The sequence below is a fragment of the Sciurus vulgaris genome, assembly GCF_902686455.1.
Source record: "Sciurus vulgaris genome assembly, chromosome: X".
Taxonomy (NCBI): Eukaryota; Metazoa; Chordata; class Mammalia; order Rodentia; family Sciuridae; genus Sciurus; species Sciurus vulgaris.
This window is the reverse complement of record NC_136471.1, coordinates 91132840-91153063: the sequence shown is the minus strand read 5'-3', so window position 1 is coordinate 91153063 and position 20224 is coordinate 91132840.

The following is a 20224-nucleotide window of genomic DNA, read 5'->3' as shown; positions in this document are numbered from 1 at the left end:
CAAACACCATTACCCTATGTAAATGTATGATTACACAAATGGTATGCTGTTACTCCATGTACAAACAGAAACAACATGTATCCCATTTGTTTACCATAAAAAAAAATCTTTATCACACACACACACACACACACACACACACACACACACAAATTTATCAGTTCTGTTTTTTGGTAGAGTTTTAAGGTTTTTCTGCATATAGGATATGTCATCTGATAACATGGACAATCCGAATCCTTCATTTCCAATTTGGATGTGCTTTGTTTCTTTCTCTTGTCTGATTGCTCTGACTAGGACTTCCAGTACTATGTTGAACAAAAATGGTAAATGTGAGTATCCTTGTCTTTCTCCACGTTGTAGAGGAATATTGTTCAACTCTTCCCCGATCAGTATGATGTTAGCTGTGGGTTTTGTCATATATGGCCTTTATTGTGTTGAAGTGGATTCTTTTAATAACAAAATTGTTGAGAATTTTTATCATGAAGTAATGTTGAATTTTATCAAATGCTTTTTCTGAATGTATTTAGATGATCACATGTTTTTGCCCCTCATTCTGTTGACATTTATTGATCTGTGTATGTTGAATCATTCTTGTATCTCTGGGAGCATATCAAACATTTTGTATGGGGGTATATGCTTATCTCATTCTTCCTTTCTGGAGAAGTCTCAGGGTGGTGTACTTTCTCACAATGTCACAGACTATTGTTGGCTGCAGTAAGCTGCCCACTGCCTTTTGTTCTCCTTGGCTGCCCCCAGGTGTACAAACTATGCTGTTTTCTTCAGTACTTCATTTGAGGCAGAACAGAAACAGTTCCCTCCTGTGGTCCCTCAAAAGTCTGAGGATATTTGGTCCATGTTCCACTATCTTTTTCTTCTAAACATGTCATGGGCTGTGCCAGCGTAGGGGACAAGTTTATGTAGATAAAGTGACATTTCTCTTCTTACCCATTTTAGTATGGTTGGTCTCAATTTTGTGATTGTTTGGGGAACTATGACTTCTTAACTGCATTCTAAATTAATAACAAAGGTATTTTGTTCCATGTAGTATTGTTAAATTCATGCTTCTGTGATGGTCTGAGTGCTGGTACTTCCTATTCCCCCATCTTTCTGACATTACCCTCAGGTCTTTCTTTTCTAATAGAAGCATTTACAAGTATATATCAGCCTCTAAGGACTATTGTATATCAAATAATCTTTGGGATTATTGTATATCCCATAATCTATGTTGCGTGTTTCATTTTCATTTATTTCAAAATATTTTAAGATTTAATCCCTTAAATCCTTAAAATTTATTTTTTTGACCTATGGGTTATTTGGAGTATATTGTTTAATTTTCACATTTTGTTATTCAAATTTTATTTTATTGATTTTTTTTGAAGTTCTGTGGATGGAACCAGGGCCTTATGCATACTAGGAAAGTGTTCTATGACTGATCCACACCTACAGCTCTATTTTATTGATTTCTAATTTAATTTCATTGTGATCAGAGAACACATTTTCTATAACTTAAGTGTCTTTCCATTTAAATGTACTCAATATTTTATGGTCCAACAGGTGGTCTATTCAATGGATTTTGAAAAAAAAGTGGATTAGACCAAGGGGGATGAAGGGAAGGGAGGGAGGATGGGACAAGGAAAGGCAATGGAATGAGTCTAACATAACTTTCCCACATACATATATGAGTATACCATGGTGAATAAATCCACAAGACTAGAGTCCTAATTAGAATGAGACATATTTCATGCTTGTATAATTCTCTCAAAATGAATTCTACTGTCATGTATAACTACAAATAACCAATAAAATAAAAAGAAAAAGAATGCATATTCTTCTATTACTGAAAGGAGTATTCAATAAGAGTTAGATTGAGCTGGTTGAGAGTATTATTCAATTGTTCTGTATATCTTTGCTGATTTTCTGTCTAATTGTATCAATTATTGAGAAAAGACCTTTAAAGTCTCCAATGATTATTTTTCCTTAAATTTTGTGCAGGTTTTGCTTCATGTATTTTAGACTCCATTGTTAGGTGTGCATGCTTTTAAATGCTATCTTCTAGATAATTCTTTCATCATTATAAAATATCCCTCTTTGTCTCTAGTAATATTTTTTGGTCTTAAAATATAGTCATTCTAAACTTCGTATGGTTACTATTTGAATGATACATCATTTTGAATTCTTTTATATTTTTCTCTGTAACATATTCTTCCATTTTCATCTTGAGATAATTGTAGATTCACATGCAATTATAAGAAGTACTAAGGAAATGCCCTGTGTGCCTTTACCTAGAGTTCCCCCAGTGGCATCATTTCCCGTAACTGTAGTACAATGTCACAGTTTGGGAACTAACATTGACACAATTCCTCAACCTTATTCTACTTTAACCACTTTTCATATGCACTTGTGTGTGTGTGTTTGATTGTATGCAATTTTATCATGTATGCAGTTTCTTGTGTCAACCACAGTCAAGATAGTGAGAAAGTTCATCACCACAGGGATCATCATGTTACTCTTTTATTCACCTCCCTCTCCCACTCCCATCTCTCAGTTCTTAACCCAAGCAACCACTAATCTACTATTTCTAAAATTTGTCATTTCAAAAGTGTTACATAAATGGAATCATACACTACATAATCTTTTCTGAACGCCTTTTTCATTTAGCATAATTTCCTGGTGATTAATTCGTGTTGCTGCATGTTTCAATAGTTTGTTTCTTTTTATTCTTGAGTAGTATTCCATAGTATGAATGTATCAGTTTGTTTAACTATTCAACTGTTGGAGGACATCTGGGTTGTTTTCAATTTTGAGTTATTATGAAGAAAGCTGGTATGAATATTCATGTACAGGTTTTTGTGTGAACATAAATTTTCATTTGTCTCAGATAAGTACCCAAGATTGCAGTTGCTGGATTGTATGGTATGCAAGTGTTTAGTTATTAAAGAAACTGCCATACACTTTTTGTGTAGCTCTACCATTTTACATTCCCAGAACCATTGTAGAAGTAATCTAGTTTCTCAACATCCTTTTTGGCATTTGCCATTATCACTTTCTTTTAAAAATTTTGACCCTTCTTATAGGTTATGATATTTCATTGTGATTTTAATTTGTACTTCCCTAGTTGCTAATGATGTTGGAGGTCTTTTCATGAGTTTATTTTTCTTCTGTATATCTTCTTCAGTGAAAATGCCTATATCTTTTACCTTTTTGCTAAGTGTATAGTTTTAACTGTATAGTTTCTTTGTCTGTTTTGAAGTTCTGTACAGTTTTAAGAGTTCTATGTATATTTTAAATTTATGTCTGCAGTTAGATGGGTGGTTTGCAAATGTTTTCTCATACTCTTTCATTTGCGTTTTCACCGTCTTTGTTCTTCTTGTGGTACTGAGGATTGAACTAAGGGTCTTGCACATCTTGGCAAATGCTATACAGCTGAACTACATCTCTAACCCTTTTATAAACTTTTTTCTTTTGAGACAGAGTATCACTAAGTTGTCAGTTTGTCCTCAAACTTTCACTCCTCCTACCTAATCCTCTCAAGTAGCTGTGGTTACAAGTATACACTGCCATGCCTGCCTAACATTCTTCTTTATGTCTTTAGCAGTAGAGCAATTTTCAAAATTTTAGTAAAGTCAAATTTATTTTTTCATCTTTTATAGGTCATGGTATTAGTATCATGTCAAAAAAAAAAACCAAAACACTTTATCTAGCCTAGGTCCTAAAGAATTTATTTTCTTGTTTTCCCGAAAACTTCTACAGTTTTTGATTTGCATTTAACTTTATCTGCCTCCCATTGGAACAATCATAAGGGAGTAGTATAAACAATTTTACACTCATAAATTTGTCAATTTGAAAACTACAAATTGTTCAAACACAACTGAGATGAAGTAGATAATTTCAGTAGTCTTATAATCATTAAAGAAAAGTAATTCATAATTTAAGAATCCCCTCGAAAAATCTCTAGTCTCAGATAGTTTCACTGGAGAATGTCATGATTGTTTTAGTCTATTTGTGTTTACAAATCAAAAGTATATCTTTTGTAGACAACATAAATCTAAATCTAGCCAGGTGCACTGGCACATGCCTGTAATCCCAGTGGCTTGGGAGACTGAGGCAAGAAGATCACAAGTTCAAAGCCAGCTTCAGCAAAAGTGAGGTTCTAAGCAATTCAGTGAGTCCCTGTCTCTAAATAAAATACAAAATAGGACTGGGGATGTGGCTCAGTGGTTGAGTACCCCTGAGCTCAATCCCCAAAAACCCCTTCAAAAAAGTTGAATCTATGCCTTTTAACTGGAATGCCTAATGCATTCACTTTTTTTGTGTATGTGGTGCTGGGGATTGAACCCAGGGCCTTGCACTTGCAAGGCAAGCACTCTACCAACTGAGCTATATCCCCAGTCCTGCACTCACATTTAATGTTATTATTTAGATGGTTAAATTTATAGCTCCCATTCCTTTACTACTTTACTTTTGCTTTAATTAGCTGTCTTCTAATGTATTATCTTAATTCTTTTTAAAACTTGTGTTTCTTAGTTATTGCTCTGGAGATTACAAATACAGTTGTCTCATACTAGACAAAGGCATCATAAACATACTTTGGAGAAAAGATACCCTCTTCAACAAATGGTGCTGGAAAACTGGAAATCCATATATAGCAGAATGAAAATTAACCCCTATCTCTCATCCTGCACAAAAGTCAACTCAAAGTGGATCAGAGACCTAAAAATTAGACCAGAAACCCTACACCTACTAGAAGAAAATGTAGGCCCAAGGCTACATCATGTTGGCTTCCTCAAGAAGTAAAATTTAAAAAATCAATAAATGGGATGGCATCAAACTAAAACTTCTCCACAGCAAAGGAAACAATCAGAAGCATGAAGAGAGAGCCTACAGAATGGTAGAAAATCTTTGCCACCTGCACCACAGATAGAGCATTAATGTCAAGGTTATACAAAGAACTCAAACAACTTCACACCAAAAAACAAATAACCCAATCAATAAATGGGCAAAGGAACTGAATAGGTACTTCACAGAAGAAGATATACAAAAGGTCAACAAATATATGAAATAATGTTCAACATCTTTAGCAACTAGAGAAATTCAAATTAAAACTACACTGAGATTACATCTCACTCTAGTCAGAATAGCAACAATCAAAAATACAAGAGATCATGAGCTTCTCAGTCTCTATAACTCTTCACCAATTCCTATAATTAATCTTGCATATATCTTTTTTCTTGGTTTTTTTATCTGTTCTAATTAGCTATACAAGACAGTAGAATGCACTTTGATACATCATACATAAATGAAGTATAACTTCTCATTTTTCTGTTATACTTGATGTGGAAACATACCAGTTGTGTAGTCATATATGCACATGGAGTAATAATATTCAATTCATTCTTCTGTCCTTATTACCCCCATATCTCCTCCCCTTCCTTCACTCCCCTCTGAATAGTACAAAGTACTTCTATTCATCCCTAGCTCCCTCTTATTGTGAATTAGCATCCATATATCAGAGAAAACATTCAGCCTTTGGTTTTTCAGGATTGGCTTATTTTGCTTAGTATGATATTCTCCAGCTCCATCCATTGATGTAATTCAGTCTGATTCCAAGGCCTGGGAATTGGGAGCAGGAGAAGGAGTTCAATAGTGTAAGTCTCTGACTGAGTCTGAAAGTCTGAGACCTAGACGGTCCTGTTCAATGAATTAGGACAAAAGGTGGGTGTCCCAGCTCAGGCAGAGAGAAAGAATTCCCACTTATTCCTCCCTTTTACTCTATGAGTGTCCTCAACAGATTATGCTCACCTGTATTAGTGAGAGCAGATCTTTACTTACTCAACCAATTCAAATGCTAATCTCTTCTGGAAACACCCTCACAAACACACCTAGAAATGATAGTTTATCAGCTATCTGGGTATCCCTTAACCCAATCACCTAAAATTAACACGCAAAATTAAAATTTGACACCCAAAATTAACCATTACAACCGGCAATCACATTCATAGCTTCTGCTTCATCAGGACATAAATCATGTCTGCTCACATTCCACTGGCCCAACCTGATCCCAGGTGTGGAAGGGCACTTTGCTCCAACTTACAGGGAGTTGCCATGAAGTCACCTGCAATGAAAAGGGATGCCTAATTGTCTTTTATTGAAAGGAGCAGTGAACAATTACAAACAATAAGACTCTACCATAAAATCTTTCAGCGGTCTCCCACTGGATTTTGTCAGCAATTTGAAAGACTGCTGACATGCCTTAATACACTACTTGTCATTATATTCTTACATAGATCTTCAAATTCTTTCCAACATTAGTATTATGCACAGACTCAATTTCAATAATATTATAGGACCAAGAGACAAACAATAAACATCAAGTCATATTACCTTCTGAAGATAAAGAACATACATTCTTTTTTCTTTTTTTAAATTTGTTCTAATTAGTTATACATGATAGTAGAATTCATTTATACATTTTGATGGATCATACATAAATGGAGTGTAATTTCTAATTTTCCAGACTGTACATATTATAGGATAACATCAGTCATGCAGTCATATATGTAAATGAGGTAATAATGTCTGTTTCACTCTACTATCCTTCCTATGCCCATAATCCTTCCCCTCCCTTCACTCCCTTCTATCTAATATAAAGTAACTCTATTTTCCCCAGGCCCCCCCTCTTATTGTGAATCAGCATCCACATATCAGAGAAAACATTCCAGTCTTTTTGGATTTGGGGATTTGGCTTATTTCACTTAGCATGATTTTCTCCAACTCCATCCACTTACCAGCAAATACCATAATTTCATTCTTTTTAAAGCTGAGTAATACTCCATTTTATATATATATATATATATATAATGTGTATATATATATATACATATATATACACATCACATTTTCTTTATCCATTCATCTGTTGAAAGGAGCCTAGGTTGGCTCCATAATTTAGCTATTGTGAGTTCAGCTGCTATAAACAATGATGTGGTTACATCACTGTAAAGAACATACATTCTTAATATGAAATATGATTATTTTGTTATTTGATTTTATTCTGTCATTACAAAATTGATTTGATACAAGAACTGTGCACTAATGTAATTTTGAAATTTCAAAAAAAAGAATACAAGTAACAATAAATGTTGGCAAATACATGGGGAAAATGGTACACTCATACATTGCTGGTGGGACTGCAAATTGGTGCAACCACTCTGGAAAGCAGTATGGTGATTTGTTAGAAAACTTGGAATGGAACCACCATTTGATGCAGTTATACTATTCCTTGGTATATATCCGAAGGACTTAAAATAAGCATACTACAGTGATGCGCCCATGCTAATGTTTTTAGCAGCTCAATTCATAATAGCTAAACTATGGAACCAACCTAGGTGCCCTTCAACAGATGAATGGATAAAGAAAATGTGATATATACACACAATGGAATATGATTCTACCATAAAAAGAATGACTTTATGACATTTTCTGGTGAATGGATGGATCTGGAGACTATTATGCTAAGCGAAATAAGCCAATCCCAAATACCCAAAGGTAGATTGTTCTATTTCATATATGGATGCTAACACACAACAAGGTTAGGGGGAAAATAGAAGTTCAGTAGATTAGACAAAGGGGAATTAAGGGAAAGGAGTGGGGATAGGAATAGGAAAGACAATGGGATGAATCTGAGTTAGCTTTTCTATGTACATATATAAATACACCACAGTGAATCTCCACATCATGTACAACCACAAGACTGGGATCCTAATCATAATAATTTGTACACCATTTTTTAATAAACATGTGAAAGTATACCATCATGTATAACTAAAAAGAACAAATAAAAAATTCAAAAAATAAAAAATATTTATCAATATATTTTAAATCATTGCAAATTCAATTTTAGTAAAATATAGAAATTTTGTTGCATTATATCCATATTTCTTTCCCTCTCTTCTTCACTATTTTTCATCTACACATGCATATATATATACTATACATTTATGCTTTAAGCCCAAATATAAATTTCATAATTACCATTTTGTGCAATTTTCTTTTAAACTGGATAAGAGAAAAATGTATTTATACTGTGTACCATATTTTTTCACATAAGGATAAAAACTACTTAATATTGCTTTAGCTATTCTGGGTTTCTTATTCTTCCAGATGAATTTCATGATTGCTTGCTCTATTTCTGTAAGGTCATTGGGATTTTAATTGGAATTGCATTGAATCTGTATAGCACTTTTGGTAGTATGGCCATTTTGACAATATTAATTCTGCCTATCCAAGAACATGGGAGATCTTTCCATCTTCTAAGGTCTTCCTCAATTTCTTTCTTCAATGTTTTGTAGTTTTCTTTGTGGAGATCTTTTACCTCTTTGGTTAGATTGATTCCCAAGTATTTTTTTTTTTTTTGAGGCTATTGCAAATGGAGTTGTTTTCCTCATTTCCCATTCAGATGTTTCATCGCTTCCATATAAAAATGCTTTAGATTTATGCGTGTTGATTTTATAGCCTGCTATTTTGCTGAATTCATTGATGAGGTCTAGAAGTTTTCTGGAGGAGGTTTTTGGATCCTCTAAATATAGAATCATGTCATCCGCACATAGTGACAGCTTAAGTTCCTCTTTTTCTATTTGTATCCCTTTAATTTCTTTAGTCTGCCTAATTGCTCTGGCTAGAGTTTCGAGGACAATGTTAAATAGAAGTGGTGAAAGAGGACATCCCTGTCTTGTTCCCATTTTTAAAGGGAATGGTTTCAGTTTTTCTCCATTTATAATGATGTCGGCCATGGGCTTAGCATAAATAGCCTTTACAATGTTCAGGTATGTTCCTACTATCCCTATTTTTTCTAGTATTTTTTTTTTATTGTAAACAAATGGGATACATGTTGTTTCTCTGTTTGTACATGGCGTAAAGGCATACCATTTGTGTAATCATAAATTTACATAGAGTAATATTGTTTGATTCATTCTGTTATTTTTTCCCTTCCCCCCACCCCTCCCACCCCTCTTTTACCCTCTATACAGTACTTCCTTCCTCCATACTTGCCCCCCTCCCTAACCCTAACTCTAAACCTAACACTAACCCTTCCCTCCCCCCCCATTATGTGTCATCCTCCACTTATTAGCAATATCATTTGTCTTTTGGCTTTTTGAGATTGGCTTATCTCACTTAGCATGATATTCTCCAATTTCATCCATTTGCCTGCAAATGCCATAATTTTATCATTCTTTATGGCTGAGTAATATTCCATTGTATATATATACCACATTTTCTTTATCCACTCATCAATTGAAGGGCATCTAGGTTGGTTCCACAGTCTGGCTATTGTGAATTGAGCAGCTATGAACATTGATGTGGCTGTATCTCTGTAGTATGCTGATTTTAAGTCCTTTGGGTATAGGCCAAGGAGTGGGATAGCTGGGTCAAATGGAGGGTCCATTCCAAGTTTTCTAAGGAATCTCCACACTGCTTTCCAGAGTGGCTGCACTAATTTGCAGCCCCACCACCAATGTATGACTGTACCTTTCTCCCCACATCCTCGCCAACACCTGTTGTTGCTCGTATTCTTGATAATCGCCATTCTAATTGGGGTGAGATGGAATCTTAGGGTGGTTTTGATTTGCATTTCTCTTATTACTAGAGATGTTGAACATTTTTCCATATGTTTGTTGATTGCTTGTAGATCTGCTTCTGTGAAGTGTCTATTCATTTCCTTAGCCCATTTGTCAACTGGATTATTTGAATTTTTGGAGTAGAGTTTTTTGAGTTCTTTATAGATTCTGGAGAATAGTGTTCTATCTGAAGTATGATTGGCAAAGATATTCTCCCACTCTGTAGGCTCTTTCTTCGCATTGCTGATAGTTTCCTTTGCTGAGAGAAAGCTTTTTAGTTTGAATCTATCCCAGTGGTTGATTCTAGCTTTTATTGCCTGTGCTATGGGAGTCCTGTTAAGGAAGTCTGATCCTAGACCAACAAGGTGAAGATTTGGACCTACTTATTCTTCTATAATCTGCAGGGTCTCTGGTCTGATTCCGAGGTCCTTAATCCATTTTGAGTTTAGTTTCGTGCATGGTGAGAGATATGGGTTTAGTTTCATTCTGTTGCATATGGATTTCCAATTCTCCCAGCACCATTTGTTGAAGAGGCTATCTTTTCTCCATTGCATATTTTTGTCACCTGTGTGTAGTATGAGAAAATTGTATTTATTTGGGTTTGTGTCCGTGTCCTCTATTCTGTACCATTGATCTACCTTTCTATTTTGGTACCAATACCATGCCGTTTTTGTTACTATTGCTTTGTAGTAGAGTTGAAGATCTCGTATTGCAATGCCCCCTGTTTCACTCTTCCTGCTAAGGATTGCTTTAGCTATTCTGGGTTTCTTATTCTTCCAGATGAATTTCATAGTTGCTTGCTCTATTTCTGTAAGGTACGTCATTGGGATTTTAATTGGAATTGCATTGAATTTGTATAGCACTTTAGGTAGTATGGCCATTTTGACAATATTAATTCTTCCTATCCAAGAACATGGAAGATCTTTCCATCTTCTAAGGTGTTCTTTAATTTCTTTCTTTAGTGTTGTATAGTTCTCATTGTAGAGGTCTTTCACCTCTTTTGTGAGATTGATTCCCAAGTATTTTATTTTTTTTTTGAGGCTATTGGGAATGGGGTAGTTTTCCTAATTTCTCTTTCTGAAGATTCATCACTTATGTATAAAAATGCGTTGGATTTATGGGCATTGATCTTGTAACCTGCTACTTTACTGAATTCACTTATGAGTTCTAAGAGTTTTCTGGTGGAATTTCCAGGTTCCTCTAAATATATAATCATGTCATCAGCGAACAGGGATAGTTTGAGTTCTTCTTTTCCAATTCGTATCCCTTTAATTTCTTTGGTTTGTCTAATTGCTCTGGCCAGAGTCTCAAGAATGATATTGAATAGGAGTGGTGAAAGAGGGCATCCCTGCCTTGTTCCAGTTTTTAGGGGGAATGCTTTCAGTTTTTCACCATTTAGAATGATATTAGTCATGGGCTTAGCATAAATGGCCTTTACAATGTTAAGGAATGTTCCCACTATCCCTATTTTTTCTAGTGTTTTGAGCATGAAGGGGTGCTGTATTTTATCAAATGCTTTTTCTGCATCTATTGAAATAATCATGTGATTCTTGACTTTAAGTCTATTAATATGGTGAATTACGTTTATTGATTTCCTGATGTTGAACCAACCTTGCATCCCTGGGATGAAACCCACTTGATCATGGTGCACTATCTTTTTAATATGTTTTTGTATGCGATTTGCTAAAATTTTGTTGAGAATTTTTGCGTCGATGTTCATTAAGGATATTGGTCTGAAATTTTCTTTCCTTGATGAGTCTCTGTCTGGTTTAGGTATCAGGGTGATATTGGCTTCATACAATGAGTTTGGGAGGGTTCCCTCCTCTTCTATTTTATGGAATACTTTGAGAAGTATTGGAATGAGCTCTTCTTTAAAGGTTTTGTAGAACTCGGCTGAGAACCCATCTGGTGCCGGACTTTTCTTTGTTGGTAGGCTTTTGATGACTTCTTCTATTTCAGTACTTGAAATTGGTCTATTTAAATTGTTTATGTCCTCCTCGTTCAGTTGAGGCAATTCATATGTCTCTAGAAACCTGTTGATGTCTTCGAAATTTTCTATTTTGTTGGAGTATAGATTTTCAAAATAGCTTCTAATTATGTTTTGTATTTCAGTCCTGTCTGTTGTGATATTTCCTTGTTCATTCCGAATTTTAGTGATTTGGGTTTTCTCTCGTCTTCTCTTTGTTAGTGTGGCTAAAGGTTTATCAATTTTGTTTATTTTTTCGAAGAACCAACTATTTATTTTGTCAATTTTTTGTAGTGTTTCTTTTGTTTCAATTTCATTGATTTCAGCTCTGAGTTTAACTATTTCCTGTCTTCTACTAATTTTGGTGCTGTTCTGTTCTTTTTCTAGGGCTTTGAGCTGTAGTGTTAGGTCGTTTATTTGTTGAGTTTTACTTCTTTTATTAAATGCGCTCCATGAAATAAATTTCCCTCTAAGTACTGCTTTCATAGTGTCCCAGGGATTTTGATATGAGGTTTCTTTGTTCTCATTTACCTCTAAGAATTTTTTAATTTCCTTCCTAATATCTTCTGTTATCCATTCATCATATAATAGCATATTGTTTAATCTCCAGATGTTGGAATAGTTTCTGTGTTTTACTCTTTCATTTATTTCTAACTTCAATCCATTATGATCTGATAGAATACATGGTAGTGTCTCTATCTTCTTGTATTTGCTAACATTAGCTTTGTGGCATAATATGGTCTATTTTAGAGAAGGATCCATGTGCTGCTGAGAAGAAAGTGTATTCGCTCTTGGTTGGATGGTATATTCTATAAATGTCCATTAAGTCTAAATTATTGATTCTGTTATTGAGATCTATGGTTTCTTTGTTCAATTTTTGTCTGGAAGATCTATCCAGTGGTGAGAGAGGCGTGTTAAAATCACCTAGTATTATTGTGTTATGGTCTATTTGGTTTCTGAAATTGAGAAGGATTTGTTTGACATACATGGATGAGCCACTGTTTGGGGCATAGATGTTTATGATTGTTATATCTTGCTGATTTATGCTTCCCTTAAGCAGTATGAAATGACCTTCTTTATCCCTTCTGACTAACTTTGGCTTGAAGTCCACATTATCTGAAATGAGGATGGATACTCCAGCTTTTTTGCTGAGTCCATGTGCATGGTATGTTTTTCCCCATCCTTTCACCTTTAGTCTATGGGTATCTTTTTCTATGAGGTGAGTCTCTTGCAGGCAACATATTGTTGGATCTTTCTTTTTAATCCAATCTGCCAGTCTATGTCTTTTGATTGATGAATTCAGGCCATTAACATTCAGGGTTATTATTGAGATATGATTTGGTTTCCCAGTCATTTGGTTCATTTTTAAAATTTTATTTATTTATTTGTTTGACACAACTTGTTTCCTCCTTTATTTGACAGTTCCTTTAGGATAATTCCTCCCTTTGCTGATTTGCTTCTTTGTTTTTCATCTCTTCCTCATGGAATATTTTGCTGAGAATGTTTTGTAATGCTGGCTTTCTTTTTGTAAATTCTTTTAGCTTTTGTTTATCATGGAAGGATTTTATTTCATCGTCAAATTTGAAGGTAAGTTTTGCTGGGTATAAGATTCTTGGTTGGCATCCATTTTCTTTCAGGGCTTGAAAAATGTTGTTCCAGGCCCTTCTAGCTTTTAGGGTCTGGATTGAAAAATCTGCTGATATCCGTATTGGTTTCCCCCTGAATGTAATTTGGTTCTTTTCTCTCACAGCCTTTAAAATTCTGTCTTTATTTTGTATGTTAGGTATTTTCATTATAATGTGCCTTGGTGTGGGTCTGTTGTAATTTTGTGTATTTGGAGTCCTATAAGCCTCTTGAACTTGATTTTCCATTTCATTTTTCAGATTTGGGAAATTTTCTGATATTATTTCATTGAATAAATTGTTCATTCCTTTGGCTTGTTTCTCTAGGCCTTCCTCAATCCCAATAATTCTTAAATTTGGCCTTTTCATGATATCCCATAGTTCTTGTAGATTCTGTTCATGATTTCTTACCATCTTCTCTGTTTGTTCAACTTTGTTTTCAAGGTTAAATATTTTGTCTTCAATGTCTGAGGTTCTGTCTTCCAGGTGTTCTATCCTACTGGATATGCTTTCTATGGAGTTCTTAATTTGGTTTATTGTTTCCTTTATGTCAAGGATTTCTGTTTGGTTTTTTTTTCAATATCTCTAACTCTTTATTGAAATGATCTTTTGCTTCCTGTATTTGCTCTTTTAACTGTCGATTGGTGTGATCATTCAGTGCTTGCATTTGCTCTTTCATCTTATCATTCAGTGCATGCATTTGCTCTTTCATCTCATCGTTTGCTTCCCTGATCATTTTAATTATGTACATTCTGGACTCCTTTTCTGTCATTTCTTCTGCCATGCTGTCATTGGGTTTTATTGATGTAACATCTAGATTTGTTTGCAGCATTTTCTTTCCTTGTTTTCTTATATTGTTCAGGTATCAGTGGACCGCTGAGATATTGCAGATTTCCTCTATTGACTTACAATGTCCCTGAAGATTTCTATATATATCCCCCCTTAGCCTTCAGTAGGCTGAAGTCTTGGAGGAAGTTGATAATGCGGTGCTCCACAAGGAAGCTGCCTCTCTAGGAGTGGTGGCCTTCAGGTGGGGTATATTCCCTGCTAGTGGGCAGAGGTGCCTCCACTTGTTGACTAATGGTCATCCAAAGGGGACCTAGGCTCCAGGCTGAGGCAAGGCCTGTTTGGGCCTGAGTCTCTGGTTTTACGGTCCTTGTGGGGAAACCTCACCCGGCAGGGAAGACTCACCCGGTGGGGAGGTCTCGCTGGTCAGTTCCCTCCTAGAGGTTCCCCTCAATTTACAGCTACCGCCTGGGCTGGGCTGCCTTCCTCTGCAAAGTTCCCAGGGGCCCCGGCCCTACCTCCTGGGCCTGGGAGCCTCACCCTTCGCAGATGAATCTCCTTAGGCTGCCCCTCCTCAGAGAATCTGCCCGCAGGCCTGGAACCTTCGCTCTGCCCTAAGCCTGTCTCTGTGCAGCTCTTCCACCAAGAAGCCTCCTAGATCCTGGGACCCTGCTGTGCACCTAATCGCCTGGCTATGCGGCCCCTCCTCTGAGCAGCCACCTGGGGCCCCATACAATCGCTCTGAGTCCCAGAGACCCACCACACGCCTCTTCCTCCAGACAGCCGCCCAGTATTCCGGTGCGGTCACTAGGAGTCCAAGAAACTCACTGCGTGCCTCCACCTCCCACCAACCACCCGTAGCCCTGGGCAATCAATCACTCCGAGTCAAAGTGACCCTCCCCGTTCCTCCTCCTTCTCCAGATAACCCCCCGGGTGTTCAGGAGCGGTCGCTCTGAGTGACTCTGAATCCACGTGACCCGCCGCACGGGTCCTCCGGGCAACAGCCCGGAGCTCTGGTGCGGCCACTCAAGACCAAGTGACCCACCACGCTTCTCCTCCAGGCAGCCCCCCTGTGTTCAGGAGCTGTCACTTTAAGTCCAAACAACTCACCACACGCCTTCTCCTCTGAGCAGCCACCTGGAGCGCTAATGCAGTCACTGTGAGTCCAAACGACCCGCCACGCTCCTCCTTCTCCTCCTCCTATTCCTCTGGGCAGGCCCCGGTGTTCAGAAGTGGTCTGAGTCCAAACAGCTCGCCACGCAGCCCCTCCTCTGGCAATCGCCTGTAGCTCTGGTGCAGTCACTCCGAATACAAGCGGCCACGTTCCTCCTCCTCCTCCTCAGGGCAGGCCCCGGTGTTCTGAGTCCACACAGCTCTCCTCGCCACTCCTCCCGTGGGCAGCCGCCGGAGCCCCAGTGGATGCTCCGAGTCCCAACGCTGTGCCGAGCGGTCTCCTTTACGGTGCTCCCAGTTGTCCGAGTTCACTGCTCCAGCGGGGGGAGGGGCGTCTCGCTGGCAGCTCTACTTCACAAGTTCCCTGCGTTCCGGGACCACCGTCCCATCCAGGACGCCTTCCCAACGGGTGAGAGTCACCCGGCTGCTTTGAATTGGTCCCAAGTGTCTCAATATCTCCTCTTTTGAATCCTGAGTCCTGGAGCAACATGAAATGCAGCCACCCTCTAGGCCGCCATCTTGAAACCTCCTAGTATTTTGAGCATGAAGGGGTGTTATAGTTTGTCGAACGCTTTTTCTGTGTCAATTGATATAACCATATGATTCTTATCCTTAAGTCTTTTGACATGATGGATTACGTTTATTGATTTGCAGATGTTAAACCATCCTTGCATTCCAGGGATGAGCCCCACTTGATCATGGTGCATGATTTTCCTAATATGTTTTTGGATACGGTTTGCCAATATTTTGTTAAGGATCTTTGCATCTATATTCATCAAGGATATTGGTCTAAAATTTTCTTTCCTTGATGTGTCTTTGCCTGATTTGGGTATGAGGGTGATATTGGCTTCATAGAATGAGTTTGGTAGGGTAACCTCCTTTTTTATTCCCTGGAATACTTTGAGAAGTATTGGAATGAGTTCTTCTTTGAAGGTCTTGTAGAACTCGTCTGAGAATCCGTCTGGTCCTGGGCTTTTCTTGGATGGTAGATTTTTAATGGCTTCTTCTGTTTCATTGCTTGATATTGATCTGTTTAAATTGTGTATGTCCTCCTGGCTCAGTTTGGGAGGAGCATATGTCTCTAGAAATTTGTCAATGTCTTCGGTAGTGTCTATTTTATTGGAATACAGATTTTTGAAGTAGCTTCTCATTATGTTATGTATCTCAGTGGTGTCTGTCGTGATATTTCCTTTTTCATCATGAATTTTAATAATTTGAGTTTTCTCTCTCCTCTTTGTTAGTGTAGCTAAGGGTTTGTCTATTTTGTTTACTTTTTCAAAGAACCAACTTTTTGTTTTGTCAATTTTTTAAATTGTTTCTTTTGTTTCAATTTCATTGATTTCAGCTCTGATTTTAATTATTTCCTGTTTTCTACTACTTTTGCTGTTATTCTGTTCTTCTTTTTCTAGGGCTTTGAGCTGTAATGTTAGGTCATTTAGTTGTTGACTTTTCATTCTTTTCTGGAATGCGCTTCATGCAATGAATTTTCCTCTTAGTACTGCTTTCATAGTGTCCCAGAGATTTTGATATGTTGTATCATTGTTCTCATTGACCTCTAAGAATTTTTTTATCTCCTCCCTGATGTTTTCTGTTATCCATGTTTCATTGAATAGCATATTATTTAGTCTCCAGGTTTTGGAGTAATTTCTGTTTTTTATTTTGTCATTGATTTCTACTCTCAGTCCATTATAATCTGATAGAACACAAGGCAGTATCTCTGTTTTTTTGCATTTCCTATGGGCTGCTTTGTGGCATAACATATGGTCTATTTTTGAGAAGGTTCCATGTGCTGCTGAGAAGAAAGTGAATCTGCTTGTTGATGGATGGAATATTCTATACATGTCTATTAAGTCTAGGTTATTGATAGTGTTATTGAGTTCCATGGTTTCTTTGGTTGGTTTTTGTTTGGAAGATCTATCTAGTGGTGACAGCAGTGCATTAAAGTCACGCAGAATTATTGTGTTGTGGTCTATTTGATTCCTGAAATCGAGGAGGATTTGTTTGATGTACAAGGATGCAACATTGTTTGGGGCATAAATATTTACTATCGTATGTCTTCCTGATTTATGGTTCCCTTAAGCAGTATGAAATGTCCTTCTGTATCCCTTCTGACTAACTTTGGCTTGAAGTCCACTTTATCTGATATAAGGATGAAAACCCCTGCTTTTTTACTGAGTCCATGTGTGTGGTAGGTTTTTTTCCCATCCTTTCACCTTCATTCTGTGGATGTCTTTTTCTATAAGATGAGTCTCTTGCAAGCAGCATATTGTTGGGTCTTTCTTTTTAATCCATTCTGCCAGTCTATGTCTTTTTATTGATGAGTTTAGGCCATTAACGTTCAGGGTTATTATTGAGATATGATTTGTATTCCCAGGTATTTGGGCTTATTTTTGGTTTTTAAGTTGGCTTGGTTTCTCCTTTGAGTGGTTTTTCTCTAAGGTAGTCCCTCCCTTTGCTGACCTACATTGTTGTTTTTCATTTCCTCCTCATGGAATATTTTGTTGAGAACATTCTGTAGTGCAGGCTTTCTATTTGTAAATTCTTTTAACTTTTGTTTATCATGGAAGGATTTTATTTCATCTTCAAATCTGAAGGTTAGTTTTGCTGGGTATAGGATTCTTGGTTGACAACCATGTTCTTTCAGAACTTGAAATATGTTGTTCTAGGCCCTTCTAGCTTTTAGAGTCTGGGTTGAGAAGTCGGCTGCTATCTGTATTGGTTTACCCCTATATGTAATCTGATGCTTTTCTCTTGTGGCCTTCAAAATCCTATCTTTATCTTGAATGTTAGGCATTTTCATTATAATGTGACTTGGTGTGGATCTGTTGTGATTATGTGCATTTGGTGTTCTGTGAGCCTCTTGTATTTGATTTTCCATTTCATTCTTCAGGTTTGGGAAATTTTCTGATATTATTTCATTGAATAGGTTGTTCATTCCTTTGGTTTGTATCTCTGTGCCTTCCTCAATCCCAATAATTCTTAAATTTGGTCTTTTCATGATGTCCCATAGTTCTTGGAGATTCTGTTCATGATTTCTTACCATCTTCTCTGGGCAACTTTATTTTCAAGATTAAATATTTTGTCTTCATTGTCGGAGGTTCTGTCTTCCAAGTGGTCTAGTCGTTTGGTGATGCTTTCCATTGAGTTTTTTATTTGGTTTATTGTTTCCTTCATTTCAAGGATTTCCATTTTGTTTTTGTTTTTGTTTTTTGAATCTCTATCTCTTTGTTGAAATGATCATTTGCTTCCTGCAGGTGCTCTTTCAGCTTATTGGCATTATCATTCATTGCCTGCATTTGCTCTCTTATCTCATCCTTTGCTTCGCGAATCATCTTAATCATGTATAATCTGAAGTCCTTTTCTGACATTTCTTCTAACATACTGTCATTGAATTCTATTCATATAGAATCTAGATTTGTTTGGATCATTTCCTTCCCTTGTTTTTTCATGTTGTTCATGTATCTTCCCCTCTAGCAGTGCAGATCTGGGGTATTTCAGATTTCCCCCTATAGGCTTATAGTGGCCCTATAGGTTTCCAAAACCTTTTCTTTAAGGGGAGATCAATATTAGCAGTGCCCAATTCAGACACTATGCAATCCTAGACCAAATAGCCCCTATGAGGACAATAACAAAATTGCCATAATAAACAGAATGAGTTCAAATATTATCTTCAGTAAAACAAACAGATTTGCAATAAGGTCTGCAGTTTCTAATGGAGGACAAAGAGGATGCAGAGGGATGTAGAATGTAGCTGTTAATGGGATAGGAAAAGAATATACAGAAGTTCTAGATAATAGAAAGTATGAGAGTGTAATCAAAAGAAATTGGATGTTAGCATGCAAAAAAGGGAGACAGAGACTCTGTGGGAACAGGTAAACAAAAGGAAAAGAGAGCAAGAAAAATAAAGAAATAAAAACTTAAAATTGTTCAATAAGGAGAAAAAAGAAAATCTACGGTATAACAGTCATATAGTAATGAAACCTCCCAGTGTTCAGTAGCCTGATGCATGAGAGGTACCTGACAATGAGCTCCAAGTCTCCAGCAGGCATCTCAGGATGGGATTTGCCCCACGTGAAGATTGGAGCTACGGCTTCCAGGATTATCCAAGATGGCTGTTCTGGCTTCCAAATGTGTTGGCAAATGGGGAGCTGCAGCTCAGGGTGTGGATGTGGTCAGCTGGATATCCTGGAGGTGGGGTGCGGTTGGTTAGGCAGGGGTCCTAGAGGCCAGGTGCAATCAGTCGATCTGGGGTCCCGGTGATAGGGCGCAGTCAGTTGGTCTGGGGGTCCTGGCGGCAGGGAGCAGTCAGTGGATGTGAGGGCCCCAGAGGCAGGGAGTGATAAGTCGGGCTGAGGGATCCTGGAGACTGGGCTCAGTCAGTCTGGCCAGGGGTCCTACGGGGCCTGGCTGTTGTTGGCAACCACGTGTAATCAAACCTGCAGGTACTGTAACAGTGAACTTCCAGGCAACAGCAGACAGCTGGTGCTCCACTGGCGGTCGGCCATCAGTTCACTGACTGTTCTCGGACGATCAGGAGGTGAACCTCGAGCGTTGAGTGATGGGTAGGTGTAAGGCAGCCGATGGACAGGCGAGAGGCAGGCAAATGGCGGATGATAGGTGCCTGACAGTGAGCAATCTGCACTCAAAAAAGGTGTCGATATGCTGGCAGACTGCAGGTCATCACAGCAGACAAATGGGGTAAACAGCAGGGAATTGGTAAGCAGAAAAACCTGCCTCACCAAGAAACAGATATCCTCTGCTTGAAACCGGAGTTACAGAGCGACAAGGAATGCAGCCTCCCTCTAGTCTGCCATCTTGGATCTCCCAAACTGACCTTTAAGTTGTAATCCTACTGCCTCGGTCTCCCTAGTAGCTGAAATTATAGGAATGCATCACTACACCCAGTAAATCATTTTCATAATAACCCTTTACTGCCTTATTTTGAATCTTCAAAGTTTCAAAGTTGATTTTCATTAAATTTCTTTAAAACTAAGCAGTTTAATAAAAAGTCTCAAAAATATAAATTAAAAACCAGTCTCATGTAAAGATTTCTATTTTCCAGT